This window comes from Galeopterus variegatus, unplaced genomic scaffold (genome assembly GCF_000696425.1).
Source record: "Galeopterus variegatus unplaced genomic scaffold, G_variegatus-3.0.2 Scaffold406, whole genome shotgun sequence".
Lineage (NCBI taxonomy): Eukaryota > Metazoa > Chordata > Mammalia > Dermoptera > Cynocephalidae > Galeopterus > Galeopterus variegatus.
In genome coordinates, this window is record NW_007726517.1 from 16,648 (window position 1) to 29,955 (window position 13,308).

Below are 13,308 nucleotides of genomic sequence, written 5' to 3' on the forward strand. Positions count from 1 at the left end.
AGAATACACTGGGAAGAAATGCAGAAGATGAAAGTATAAAAGGAATTTGTTGTTTGGTAGCTGGTCTCCGAAGATGGCTACCAATGCGCTCTGCCTCCCCGTAATGAGTCTTTTGTGCAGTCTCCTCCCATCCTGAGTCTTGGCTAGCCAAGTGACTTCTTTGTAGCCAGTAAAATGAAATGGAAGTGACCTGTGCAGCTCAGGGCCTGAGATTTAAGAAGCCCTGGCCGCTTCTGTTTTACACTTTTGGCAGCCCTGAAATACCACATACGAAGCCTGGTTAACTGCTGGAGATACCACACAGAGAGATTGAGTGGAGAGGGAGAGATCCTGAAGTCCTAGGGTCCCTGCCGAGCACAGCTGTCCAGGCCAAGATGCCAGATATATGATTTCAGTCATATTGGATATTCCAGCCCCACTTGCTGTCTGACTTGAGAGATCCCTAGAGAAACCAACAGAACCATTCAACCCATAGAATTGTGAGAAACAACTATTTTTTAAAGGTTATTATTTAAAGCCACTTAGTTTGGGGTTGGTTTGTTATGCAGCAATAGACAACCAAAACAGTTGCCAAATGTAAATGGTCTTGAAAACTATAAGGAGAGTTCTGCACTTAACTATGGACATAAGAACTAAACAAAGCAACAATGAAATAGTTTTGGAAAGAGAGGATGAAGATGTAAAGGAAAAAGCCAACATTTATCAAGGGTCCACTATGTTCCAGATACTTTGTAATTCATATTTAACTTAATTACTACAAACCACTGACATAGGCACTATTTTCCCCACTTTATAGATACAGAAATTGAGAATCAGGGAGATGGACAAGCTCCCCCCAGATCACAATGTTAGACCCAAGACTAAGCCCAGGACTAGCTGGTCCCCAAAGCCTTCTTCTTTTCATTACTACACCATGATGCCTCCTGAAAAGGTAGAAAGGATTGTATTTGAGGGACATTTAAGAGATAGAATTCATAAATGTGATGAATGATTGGGGTGTGTCTGGGGCATGAAGAGCACTCAGCAATGATACTGGCTTCTACCTCAAGTGACAGGTTATTATAAAAGGTACATGGTTGCATGTTAAGAATTAAAAGTAAAGAATCAGGTAGAAAGTAGCTAATTCTACATATAAAGGAATAGCAGGAATATGGTGACACTTTAGGGTTTTGCAGTTGAATGGTTCTTTGCAGAAGTGATGATAATATATATAAAGAAGAGCTCATAAAATAAGAAATTCCAAAACTTCACACATGGAAAGAACTCAAAATATTTCTAACTCAGTCCTTCAGGATTCAGGTCAGAGGCTGCCCTCCTGCAAACCCTCCAGAGTTTTACACCAGGAGTAGGAGAATTTACTTACCTTAAGAACCATTGAAATATATATATGTATTTCTCTCTTTCACTGTCCAAAGGGCAGCGTTTTTAGTCTATCAGAATTGGAAGGAAAGAGTTCAACAAAATATTTTTAAGAAACACAGCAACATCATAAAAAAAGTATATTAATACCATTTTTCAAGAACTGAAAAATAAAAACAAATGATATAAAACTGAAAACTGTATTCACCAGAAAAACACTGTCCACACATTCATCCATTCTGAAGCACCAGAGATAGGATAGAGAATATTCCTGCAAGGGCCATGGACACATGGAAAGCAAAAAAATCAATCAAAGCTCCCATAAGAAACAATAACTTTATTTTGATTGTGTTTTAGAGTGAGGGAGATTAAATGTTCCACTCCTCTGCTTCAAAAATTAAGAAAAGGGAGCATGAAAATAATATCCAACATATAAAATTTATAATAAAATTATCTCTCTCTTCTAAATTAAAGCAAGTTAAGAAATAAGCAAAAGACAGAAAACTTAAGATAAATTTAAGAGTAAAAACTAAACTTGGGCAGGAAAAAGTAAAAGAGGACTGGAGACACGGAAGGAAAGAGAAACTAAAATACAGGGACAGAAATAGAGAAACGTATACATAGAGAATCAGAAAATGTTCATTATCTATTTCTGCACAACAAATCATGCCAAAACATAGTGGCTCAAAACAACAGTAATTTGTTTTACCCACGAACCTGCAATTTGGATGGAGCTCAGCAAGGACACTTCCTCTCTCCTCTAGTCATTGTCACCTGGGAAAGCTCAAAGTTTGATGATAACTCAGTAGCTGGGGGCTGGAACCATCTAAAGGCTGGCTCACTCACATGTCTGATGGTTGATGCTGCCTGTCAGCTGGAACACTTACACGTGACCTCGCAATGTCACCCGAGGTTCTTTACAGCATTGTGACTGGTTTCCAAAAGCAAGTGCCCCAAGAAGACCAGAAAGGTATATCACGTTTAACGGCCTAGCCTAACATGTCATAGAGCATCACTTTTGCCATAGTAACAGGCCCATTAAGATTCAAAGAAAAGGATCACAAACCTCATTTCTTCATGGAAGAAATGTAAACATTACTTTATAGACAAGCCTGTGAAATGGGAGGTATTTTTTAGTCATCTTAGAAAATTCAGTCTGCCACAGAAAATATGAAGGACACACCCACAAAAAATGAATTAGAGAAATACATAGAAATCTAGGCACAAACTCAAACACAACCATTTACATAAAACTGACATACAAAAGATGTGAAGAAACAAACACCAGATAAAAGTAAGAGAAATACATGAACTAAGACAAATACCTAAAGAGGCCCAGGATTTTCTAGATCACTATCATCAACTTTGGGCCTTTTACTCTATTGTCACTAGAGACTTTCAAAATATTGTTGCATTTTTTTGTAACTATAGATAAAAACATAGATGTCTCCACTAAGAATTTTTGCTAAGGGCTAATGGACTCTAGTCAAGCCAAGGACTAAATACAACCCATAAGTTGGCTATTACCCTCTGCATAAAGGTATGATAAGAGCAACATTTGAAGGAGTAATAAAGTTTTTCAAGGAATACAAAAATAAAGAAGATAAGTGAACGCAGGCCTTGTTGATTCCATAGTCCATGGACTCTCCAACATACCAGGCTGCCTATTACATAATCAAAAGGATGTCCATACCTAGAATATAGCCCCTGGAAAAGAAAAAGTAAAAAAAAAAGTTTACAAGAAAAACATTATGCTCTAGTCAGAGTGAACTGTTTCCCCAAGTACACCATGCTCTGTTTATATGGTATGATGGATTGAATTCTCCAAAAATGGTCATAACAATATCTCCCATCCTACACACTCTTCAAAATGTGACCTGGCAACTGCACCATTAAGAGGTGGAATCTGATTCCTGTCTTCTTGAATCCAGGCTGTCTTCAGTGACTTGCTTGTAATAATAGAATATGGATGAAGTAAGGCTGTATGACTTCCAAGGGTAGATCAGAAGTCCCGCAGTTTCTTCCTTGGAATTTTGGTAGTATGCTCACTCTCTGGATGCTCTCTCATGGGAGGTTCTCTCTTGGAATCCAGTCACCATTCTGTGAGAAGTGCAAACCACATTGAAAGCTGTGTGTAGGGTCTCTGATCAACAATCTTACTGAGCCCAGCCATTGAGTCATCCCAGATAAGGACCCAGACATTGTAGAACAAAAATAATCCCTCCCCACCATGCCCTGTCCCAATTCCTAACCCACAGAATCCCGTGACTCTAAAAATGAAATGATGATTCTTTTACACCACTAAGTGTTCAGGAGATTTGTTACATGGCAATAGACAACCAAAACCTATGTGCTTGGCAAACTGTTCCCTCTTCCCTGCCTAGCTGCTTCCTAGTCATATTTTCATGTCTCATTTTACTCAGCATTTTCTTCAGCTACGGATACAAGTAGAAGCAATGGGCTTGCAATGCTAATGCAGTTTTAAAATAAGCTACCCTCTCCATTTCTACTCAGATTACTTTTTATATAGAAATTCTGGAGCCACCATTGTTCCCACACTTACCCACATTGAGGACCAGGAATTTAAAATAACTACAATTAATATGCTAAGGGCTCTAATGGAAAAAGTAGACAACATGCTAGGACAGTTGGGCAATATAAACAGAGAGATGGAAATTCTAAGAAAGAATCAAGAAAAAATTCTAGAAATTAAAAACACTGTTAATGGAAATGAAGAAAGCCTTTGATGGGTTCATTAGTAGACTGGACACAGACAAGAAAAGAATCAGTAAGCTTGAAGATATGTCAATAGAAACTTCCAAAACTGGAATGCAAAGAGAAAAAAAGACTGAAGAAAATGGAATGATATCCAAGAGCTGTGGGACAATTACATTCCACTTTTGGCTATAATAACAGCATTCTCATCCGTCATCCATATTTGTCAAGAAGTTAATTACAGATGAATAATCTAATACTTATATGCATATTCATCCATGTAGGAAGAAGCCTATATTATGAATCCCACATACATACAGAAACCTGAAATGTTGACAAAAATCTCAATATTTTGAGTAATAGAAGTAGCATTTATAGTGTATATACTTTCATGAGGATGAAAATCTTTCTGAGGATATTTCTGTAATTTATAATTTAAAAATTTCTTTCAGCTATCCCTATACTGGTGCTACTTTAGCAAAATGAATTTAAGGTTTGAGGTGACTTCTCAATGGGTAACATTATCCTCATACCTTCTGTGTTTAAGAGAACTAGGGGAGTATTCTAGAGCATCATTGTTTGATAGAGATATAATATGAGCCACATATGTAATTTTAAATTTTCTAGTAGCTTCGTTAAAAGTGTACAAAGAACTGAGGTTACCAGAGTTGGAAATGGGGGAGGGAGGGTTAGCAAGAAATTGGTAAAGGGCCACAAAAAATAATTACATTGTCTAATGTTGAATATACTAATTATCTTGATTTGAGCATCACATATTGTACACAGGTATTGATATTCAATGCAGTACCCCACAGATATGTACAATCAGTTATGTTTCAATAAAAAAAATTTAAAGAAAAATAAAAATGTACAAATAATGACAAATATGCCAACTATACTAATATGGTCATCACATATTGCAAACAAATACTGATAGTTAATTCTCTACTCCACAAATATGTATAATAAACTATGCTTCAATAAAAAATAAAACTAATCATTTTATACCTCCTTTAAAAAATTAAAAACAAAAAATACAAAGAAACATAAAATTATTTTTTTCGATTAAAAATAATATTTTTTATTTTAACTTCTCAATATACATGTAGTTGATTTTTGTGTGCCTCTACCCATTCCTCTTTGCACCCTCCCTCTCCCCACTCCCCCCCACTAAATCACATCTGTTCACTTGTCTTAACGAGTTCAAGGAATTGTGATTGTTGTGTCTTCTTCCTCCCCCTCTTTATTTGTTTGTATACTTGTTTATTTATTGATTTTTAGCTACCACAAATAAGTGAGAACATGTGGTATTTCCTTTCTGTGCTTGACTTGTTTCACTTAACATAATTTTCCCTAAGTCCATCCATGTTGTTGCAAATGGTACAGTTTCATTCTTTTTTACAGCAGAGTAGAATTCCATTGTGTAGATATACCACATTTTCCTGACCCACTTGTCTGATGATCGACATTTGGGCTGGTTCCAACTCTTAGCTATTGTAAATAGTACTGCAGTAAACACTGGAGTGCAAGTATCCCTTTGGCATAATGATTTCCATTCCTCTGGGTATATTCCCAGCAGTGGAATAGCTGGGTCATATGGTCGATCTATCGGTAATTGTTTGAAGAAACTCCATACCATTTTCCATAAAGGCTGCACCATTTTGCAGTCCCACCAGGGGTGTATGAGAGTTGTTTTTTCTCTGTAACCTCACCAGCATTTATCATTCTCAATCTTTTGGATATTAGCCATCCTAACTGGAGTAAGATGGTATCTCAAAGTGGTTTTGATTTCCATTTCCCAAATGCTGAGTGATGCTGAGCATTTTCTCATGTGTCTGTTGGCCATTCATATGTCTTCCTTTGACAAATGCTTATTCAGCTCCTTTGCCCATTTTTAATTGGGTTATTTGGTTTTTTGCTGTAAAGTTATTTGAGTTCCTTGTATATACTGGATATTAAGCCTTTGTCAGATGTATATTTTGCAAATGTTTTCTCCCACTCTGTTGGTTGTCTTTTCACTCGGTCAATTGTGTCTTTTGCTGTGAAGAAGCTTTTTAGTTTGATATAATCCCATTTGTTTATTTTTCCTTTGGTTGCCTGTGCTTTTGGGGTCATATTCATGAAGTCTGTACCCACTTCTACTCCCTGGAGTGTTTCTCCTATGTTTTCTTTAAGGAGTTCTACTGTTTCATGATGTATATTTGTCTTTAATCCATTTTGAGTTGATTTTGGTATACAGTGAGAGGTACAGGTCTAGTTTCATTCTCCTACATATGAATATCCAGTTATCCCAGCACCATTTGCTGAAGAGGCAGTCTCTTCCCCAGTATGTAAACTTGGTGCCTTTGTCAAAGATCGATGGCTGTAGGTGTTTGGGTTGATTTCTGGGTTCTCTATCCTATTCCATTGATCAGTGTGTCTGTTTTTATGCCAGTACCATGCTGTTTTGGTTATTATAGCTTTGTAGTATAGTTTAAAGTCAGGGAGTTTTATGTCTCTAGCTTTATTTTTCTTGCTCAGGATTGCTTTGGCTATTCATGGTCTTTTGTTATTCCATATAAATGTCTGGATAGTTTTTTCCATTTCTGAGAAAAATGTCATTGGAATTTTGATGGGGATTGCATTGAATTTGTAGATCCCTTTGGATAATATGAACATTTCACAATGTTTATTCTTCCAATCCAAGAGCATCTTCTTGTGTCCTCTTCATAGTTCTCATTGTAGAGATTTTTCACATCCTTGGTTAACTTTATTCCTATGTATTTCATTTTTTTCATGGCTATTGTAAGTAGGATTCATCCCAGGGATGCACGGTTGGTACAACATACAGAAATCAATAATTGTGATACACCACATCAGTAAAATCAATGACAAAAACCATACGATCATCTCTATAGATGCTGAAAAGCATTTGACAAAATTCAACATACGCTCATGATAAAGACTCTCTGCAAGTTAGGTATAGATGCAAAGTATCTCAACACAATTAAAGCCATGTATGATAAGCCCACTACCAATATCATCCTAAGAACAGGAACTAGACAAAGATGCCCACTCTCACCACTCCTATTCAACACAGTGTTGGAAGTACTAAGCAGAGCAATCAGAGAAGAGAAAGAAATAAAGGGCATCCAGATTGGAAAAGATGAAGTCAAACTTTACCTCTTTGCAGATGATATGATTCTATATATTGAACAGCCTAAAGCCTCTACAAAAAAACTCTTAGAGTTGATAAATGATTTCAGCAAAGTTGTAGGATAGAAAATCAACTCACAAAAATCAGTAGCATTTCTACACTCTAACAGTGAACATGAAACAGATAAAATTAAACGTGATACTACATTTTATTTAACCCAATCTATACAAAATATTATCATTATAACATATAATCAATATTTTTTTAAATATTGAGAAATTCTACATTCTTTCTTCCAAATTAAGTCTTCAAAATCCCATGCTCAATTGCTACATGTGGCTGGGGCTACCATATTGGACGGCATAGTTCTAAAGCCTGAAATCTAAATGTGTGGTTCCCAGGCCAGAAGCACAAGAATGACCTGGGAACTTGTTAAAATACAGACTATTGGTTCTCACCCAGAATTACTGAATGAGAACATGCATTTTTAACAGGATCCCCCTAGGTGATTCATGCACATTACAGTTTGGGAAGCACTGGTTTAGTATCACAGGGCTTCAGGAGAAATGAGAGAAGTATGGAAGAGAGAGAGACAGGACAGTGCAAATTTTAATGTGCTGTAATAAGCTCCCTGGTGATGCTGATGCTGCTGGTCCTTTGGCGACATTTTAAATGACAAGGTCCTAGAAGGTTTAGTCCAGAAGTACTCATCGAGTACTGTACTTGCTCTTTTCCCAGCACTGTGAATGGGTTAGACTCAATCTATCACCAGAACAACCTATATCTAGACAAGACCACTGCAGATGAAAATACCAGAAAGCAATAAAGGGCAGTATTACTAACACAGCAAAATATCTGAATCAGACTGGAAGTGCTGTCAGGGTTATGAACAATTTGAGTATGTGTCAAAGTTATCGGAGAAGGCAGCTTCTCTGGTTACCAGTGAGACGTCTAAGCTGGGCTGTGAAAGAGGAATAGATTCCATTAATGATAAGGTAAAAGCAGAATTGAAGAGTTTGGGCTCTCCTTATTCTGTGCAGTGATCCCTTTTTATCTATTGCTTTATTTAATCAAGTGATCTCCAAACTTTTTGATTGTGCACACCTATCGGTAAAAATATTGTTTACACATATCCTCAGATGACGTATATTTATTTATAAACTGCCTATACATACTAGGACAATCAATAAATTAAATATTAATAAAGATTAATTTTTTCTTATCTATCTTTTAGATTAAAAATAAATATATCTACATATTCCTATATCATCTTCCTGCTCGCTAATAGATTTGGAAGCCACTACTCTAAGCCAGCATTTTTATTTTCAGGAAAACATCTTAGTATTCTCCCAGAAGCATGTAGCATGTTATGATTTAATAAACAGAGGCACCAAGTAGTGAAAAAGAAATGCCAGGAGACTGGGGAGTTGTCACAACTTGACCTTGCAGTGGTAGATCTCACCAATGGAAAGAGTTCAGCCCATCATAAAAGGGTTAGCTGTGACAGTCAAGCAAGTGTCAGCAGAGTTTTGATAAATGCTCTTCTCATGGCAAATTCTTCATTTTTCCTTCAGGTATCATTTTAAAACTTCCTCAAAGAGGCCTTTCCAGACCTCACAATCTGACTTCTGGCCTCCTGTTGATCTCACTCATCACCACATCATGTTCTTTTCCTACATAACACTCATTGTAATTTGTAATTCTTAGTTTATTTGGGAGACCATGTCTTTAACAGCTGTCACCTGGCCGGACTGTAAGCTCTGTGAGGGTGGTGATTTTTTCACCACTGTGTATCCAGCAGTGAGCCCAGGACTGACACAGTAGGTGCTAAATATATTTTGGTAGGATGAATGGACAAAGAAAATTAAATATGGCTATTATAGTCCCTTTAGTTCACACTTACAGTAAGTTTTTCTACTATGTAATGATATGCTACATTAACAAACTCTTTTTTTTCAAAGTGGAAGATTCAGAGAGAAGTAACTTTGCCTTAACCACTGCAGCTCAAATGGTGACTAATTTACCACACTGCTACATGGACTTGAGAGATAATAGGACACACAACACGAGGGTTGTTCAAATTTTTATCTCCACTTTTGTTCTTTATCATGACTCTCTTTTTAGAAATGCTTTCCTGATAGGTCATGCAGATATACAATATATTGTTCAGGCCTATGATCCATACTGGGCTTAATGGGAAAATGTCTGTGATTTTCAAAGTCACAACTATGTGCTGAGGTTGAGGGAATTTCATCAAGCAACAGATGGTCAACAGCAGAAGATTTGCTCTCCACTTTCTCTGGGTTCTTATACTATTTCTTATTAAGCTGATGCATTTGGTCATAAGTCATCAGATTAGTGAAAGCAGCCCATATGAGTTTCTATCTCTATTTCATTTACTATGTGGGTACAACAAAACATGTCCCACTCTTACATATTGATTATGCCTGACATGGAAAACATGCCAATGGCCAGATCACCTGTTATCATTAGACTAAACATGTAATTGTGTCCTTTTCCATCCACAACTTTCAACACTGTCTAGACTTGCCATTGACGCCATCATTAAACCACTTTTATACAACATTAGAACCAGGCTGCTTTGCTTGGTTGACTTTAGGGAACATTATATAATTTTAGCTGAGTGCATGTCTGCATCATGGTGTTGTGTGAGCGTGTGCTTTAAATGCACTTAGAATAGCCTCATTTTGATAAGTAAGTTTCATAAAAATGCAATAATTGGTCCTTGTACAGCTGCCTTTAATCAATTTTCATATTTTCTTCAATAGAATCTACGCATGTATCATTTTGTCATTTCTCAACTGAGGGAGTACTCAGAACTTGCCAGAAGCAGCACAAAAAAAAAATCACATTTATAAAATACCTTTTTACTGTATAGAGATTTTTCATTTTTCATAATCTTTTTGGAAGATGTTTCTGAGGAATTTCTCAGAAGACAGATGCATCGGTTTCTGTGACTGATGACAGTCTGACTTCACAAGTGGCCTTTTTGAGAGGTTACTAAGACTTGACACATTAACATCCCATAAATCTCCCACATCCCAAGTCTAAAACATCCACTTCCTTTCCACCAGCCAGAGCACACAGGAATGCATGTGCTCTTTTGACAGTCATGCCTAAGAAAGGAAAACAGGGAGCCACTTTTGCATAGATATAAACCTGTTCATTGTCTCTGATATTTTATGTACATACCCCACTTCTCTCTTGCAGCCTCTAGGAAAAAATGTTTGACCTTTGATAGTTCAGAAAAACCTTGTAAACCTCCCTCTAATGTTTAATAATTTTATTATTCTTACTGGAATGATGTACCAGCCGGTACAGACAGCTTGTGGAACTCAGCTCATGAGTAAATGTTCAGTCTCATGCTGTTTTAACAACATTGGCTCCATCATCAGTGCAAATAGAAACAGTGGAAAGAATCTGAGGAATGAGATATTTATTTTGAATTTCAGCTGTGATTATGTTTTCCCAGGCACTGCAATGAAGGTGCACTTTCTGGGAGATGAGGAACCAGCACAGTGCCACAGAGTCCCCCGTGAGGGCTTACTCGATATTTGCTGGTAATGATTATGATGTAATTCCATGAGGCAGCCATCAGTTAACAAACTCTTTGCATCTAAATCAGCCCTGGTTTAATTTGCCCTTCAGTAAAGGTTAAAACATGGAAACTCAAAATATACATTTAGTAGAAGAAATATGCTGCAGCTTTTGAATGAATGCACAAGCCATATGTACCCTTTTAAAGGAGGATGTTCACTTTTTTTGCTCTTTCTCTCCAACTATGAGTGTTTCCTTTTGCACTAGGCAAAAAAATAGTCAGTATAATTATGCACAAATAAGATTAATTCTAGAGTGTAATGCAACTTTCTTCATCATAAAATAGATGGTGTACAGAATATTTCTTGCAGTTGAGCTTGCTAACTTGCAATGTTTTCAGAATGGGCTGCTGTTCCTAATATGAGTTACTTGTCTCTCCTTTCTCCCTTCCAGTTATATTGGTTGCTTACTCACTAGGGAAGAAAACTTCACATCATTTAGGGCTAGATTTACAAATGTCTATACTAGCAGGTCTCAACCCTGGTTTTACCGTAGAATCACCTGGGGGGAGGGGGCTTTTAAAAATCCTCATGCCCAGGCCACACCCGAAACCAATTAAATCACAACTTGGGAGCAATGAGGCCCAGTGTCAGTACTTTCAGAGCTCCTCAAGTGATTCCACTGTGTAACCGATAGAAAGAACCACTGGTCTACATAAATGGTTTAACAGTTAATAGGCAGCTTTGAGTTAAAAATTTAAAAAACTAAATCCCACAAAGCCATTAGACAATTGACAATTTTCTGGAAAGATTTCACAATGCAAAACCCTGGGAGGATGGAAAGAAATAGGACATGTTAATGTGGCAGGTTTAGCAATTACTGCATTCTCCGAGTAAATTTCCCAGGCAGTATATTATAGACTCTCTGGGTTCTAACTCTGTCTCTTCACCTCTTACCAGCTATAAGGACTCAGGCACGTTATTTAGCACCTCAGTGCTTCAGTTTCCTCTACTGTAAAATGGTGCTGATATTATCAAGACCTGCTTCATATCATAAAGATTAAGACTAAGACAGGATCAACAAATGTTTTCTGAAAAGGGCTTACAATTTCGGCTTTCTAGGTCATACAGTCTCTGTATGATTAGTCAACTCTGTCATTGCAGCACAAATGCAGCCATAGATATTAGGTAAATTATAGACATTACCACAGACATTAGGTAAATAAACGAATGTAGCTGTGTTCCAATAAAACTTTATTTACACAAACAGGTAATGGCCCAAATTTGGCCCACAGACATAATTTGCCAATGCCTGGATTAATACATGCTATGCAGTTGGCACAGTATGTTGCTATTTTTGTTGCTGTTGTTATGAAGCAGGGAAAGTAGGTCATCTCCTACAATACATGCATTTACCCTACTCTCGCAGTTCCACCCTAGGCCTCCTTTCAAGTTAACTGGCACAGAGCTACAATGGCTGCAGTTCCTCGGAAAGGAGAAAGCAGCAGGTCTCCCCTGTTTATGACTGTTCTCTCCCCTTATAGTCATCACCATCACAGAGCAAGGGGAAAACAAAACTGAGGCTGGGAGTGCACTGCTCCCGGTGGTGCATCACTTTATAAGAGCAATCACCACAGACACTGAAGCCATTAGAGAAAACTGTGAATTAAACCATGAGTTGTAAGGAGCTGCCAAAATCCCAGAGATGCAATAAATCATTACTGTCAACTGCTCAGCAGGAGTAATAAAAAATCAATCCTCTTAGCTAGAAATGAATTTGAAAATTGTGATTTAAATAATAGTAATGTGTGAGCAAAATAAACACAAAAGCAGTTCTGCTATTTCATCTCTCAAGGAAGGACAGAGGAGAGTGATAGCAGGGGTTTATTTTATTTTGCATTGAGGGAGCAGGAATCAATGAGGAATGGCTGCGTGAGTCAGCAGTTAGAAATGAAACTGAATGTGGTGGTGCGCTCCGTCCTGAGGATATTAAACCCATTATTTTTATTTATTTATTTATTTTTTTGCAGATCACATTTCAAAAGCCAAATTTTTCCCAGGACCTCAGCTGTTCCCTGGATACTTCCAATAAATCATTTATTAACTAATCATTTAGTGCTCACCTCCCACACGCCAAGCACTATGTTCAGGGCTGGAAATGCAAAGCCCAGGAAGCCACTGGCCTTGCCCTCGAGGTCACTGTCTGGGAATTCTTTGAATTTGCTAATTCAGACTCTCACATTTCCTAGCTTTCTCCCCAGGAAAAATCATAAAGACCAATTCATATCTATTTTCTCAAATGGCTTCAAAGACCCATGTCATCATTTGGCGTCATGTAATTCTTTGCTGATGTACTTGCAGAGTGGCCTTTTGCTTTCTTCGTCTGGCTGTCAAGGACAGACACCCAGTGTGAGGGTGTCTTCCTCATTAAATCCTTTCTCACAAAACTCCAGAGTGTTTCCATCATTTAAGGAAATGCTAAAAGCTATCTGACTTGTTTAAATACGTGAAAAGGCTTGTGGGGAGAGGGGAAAAAACGGA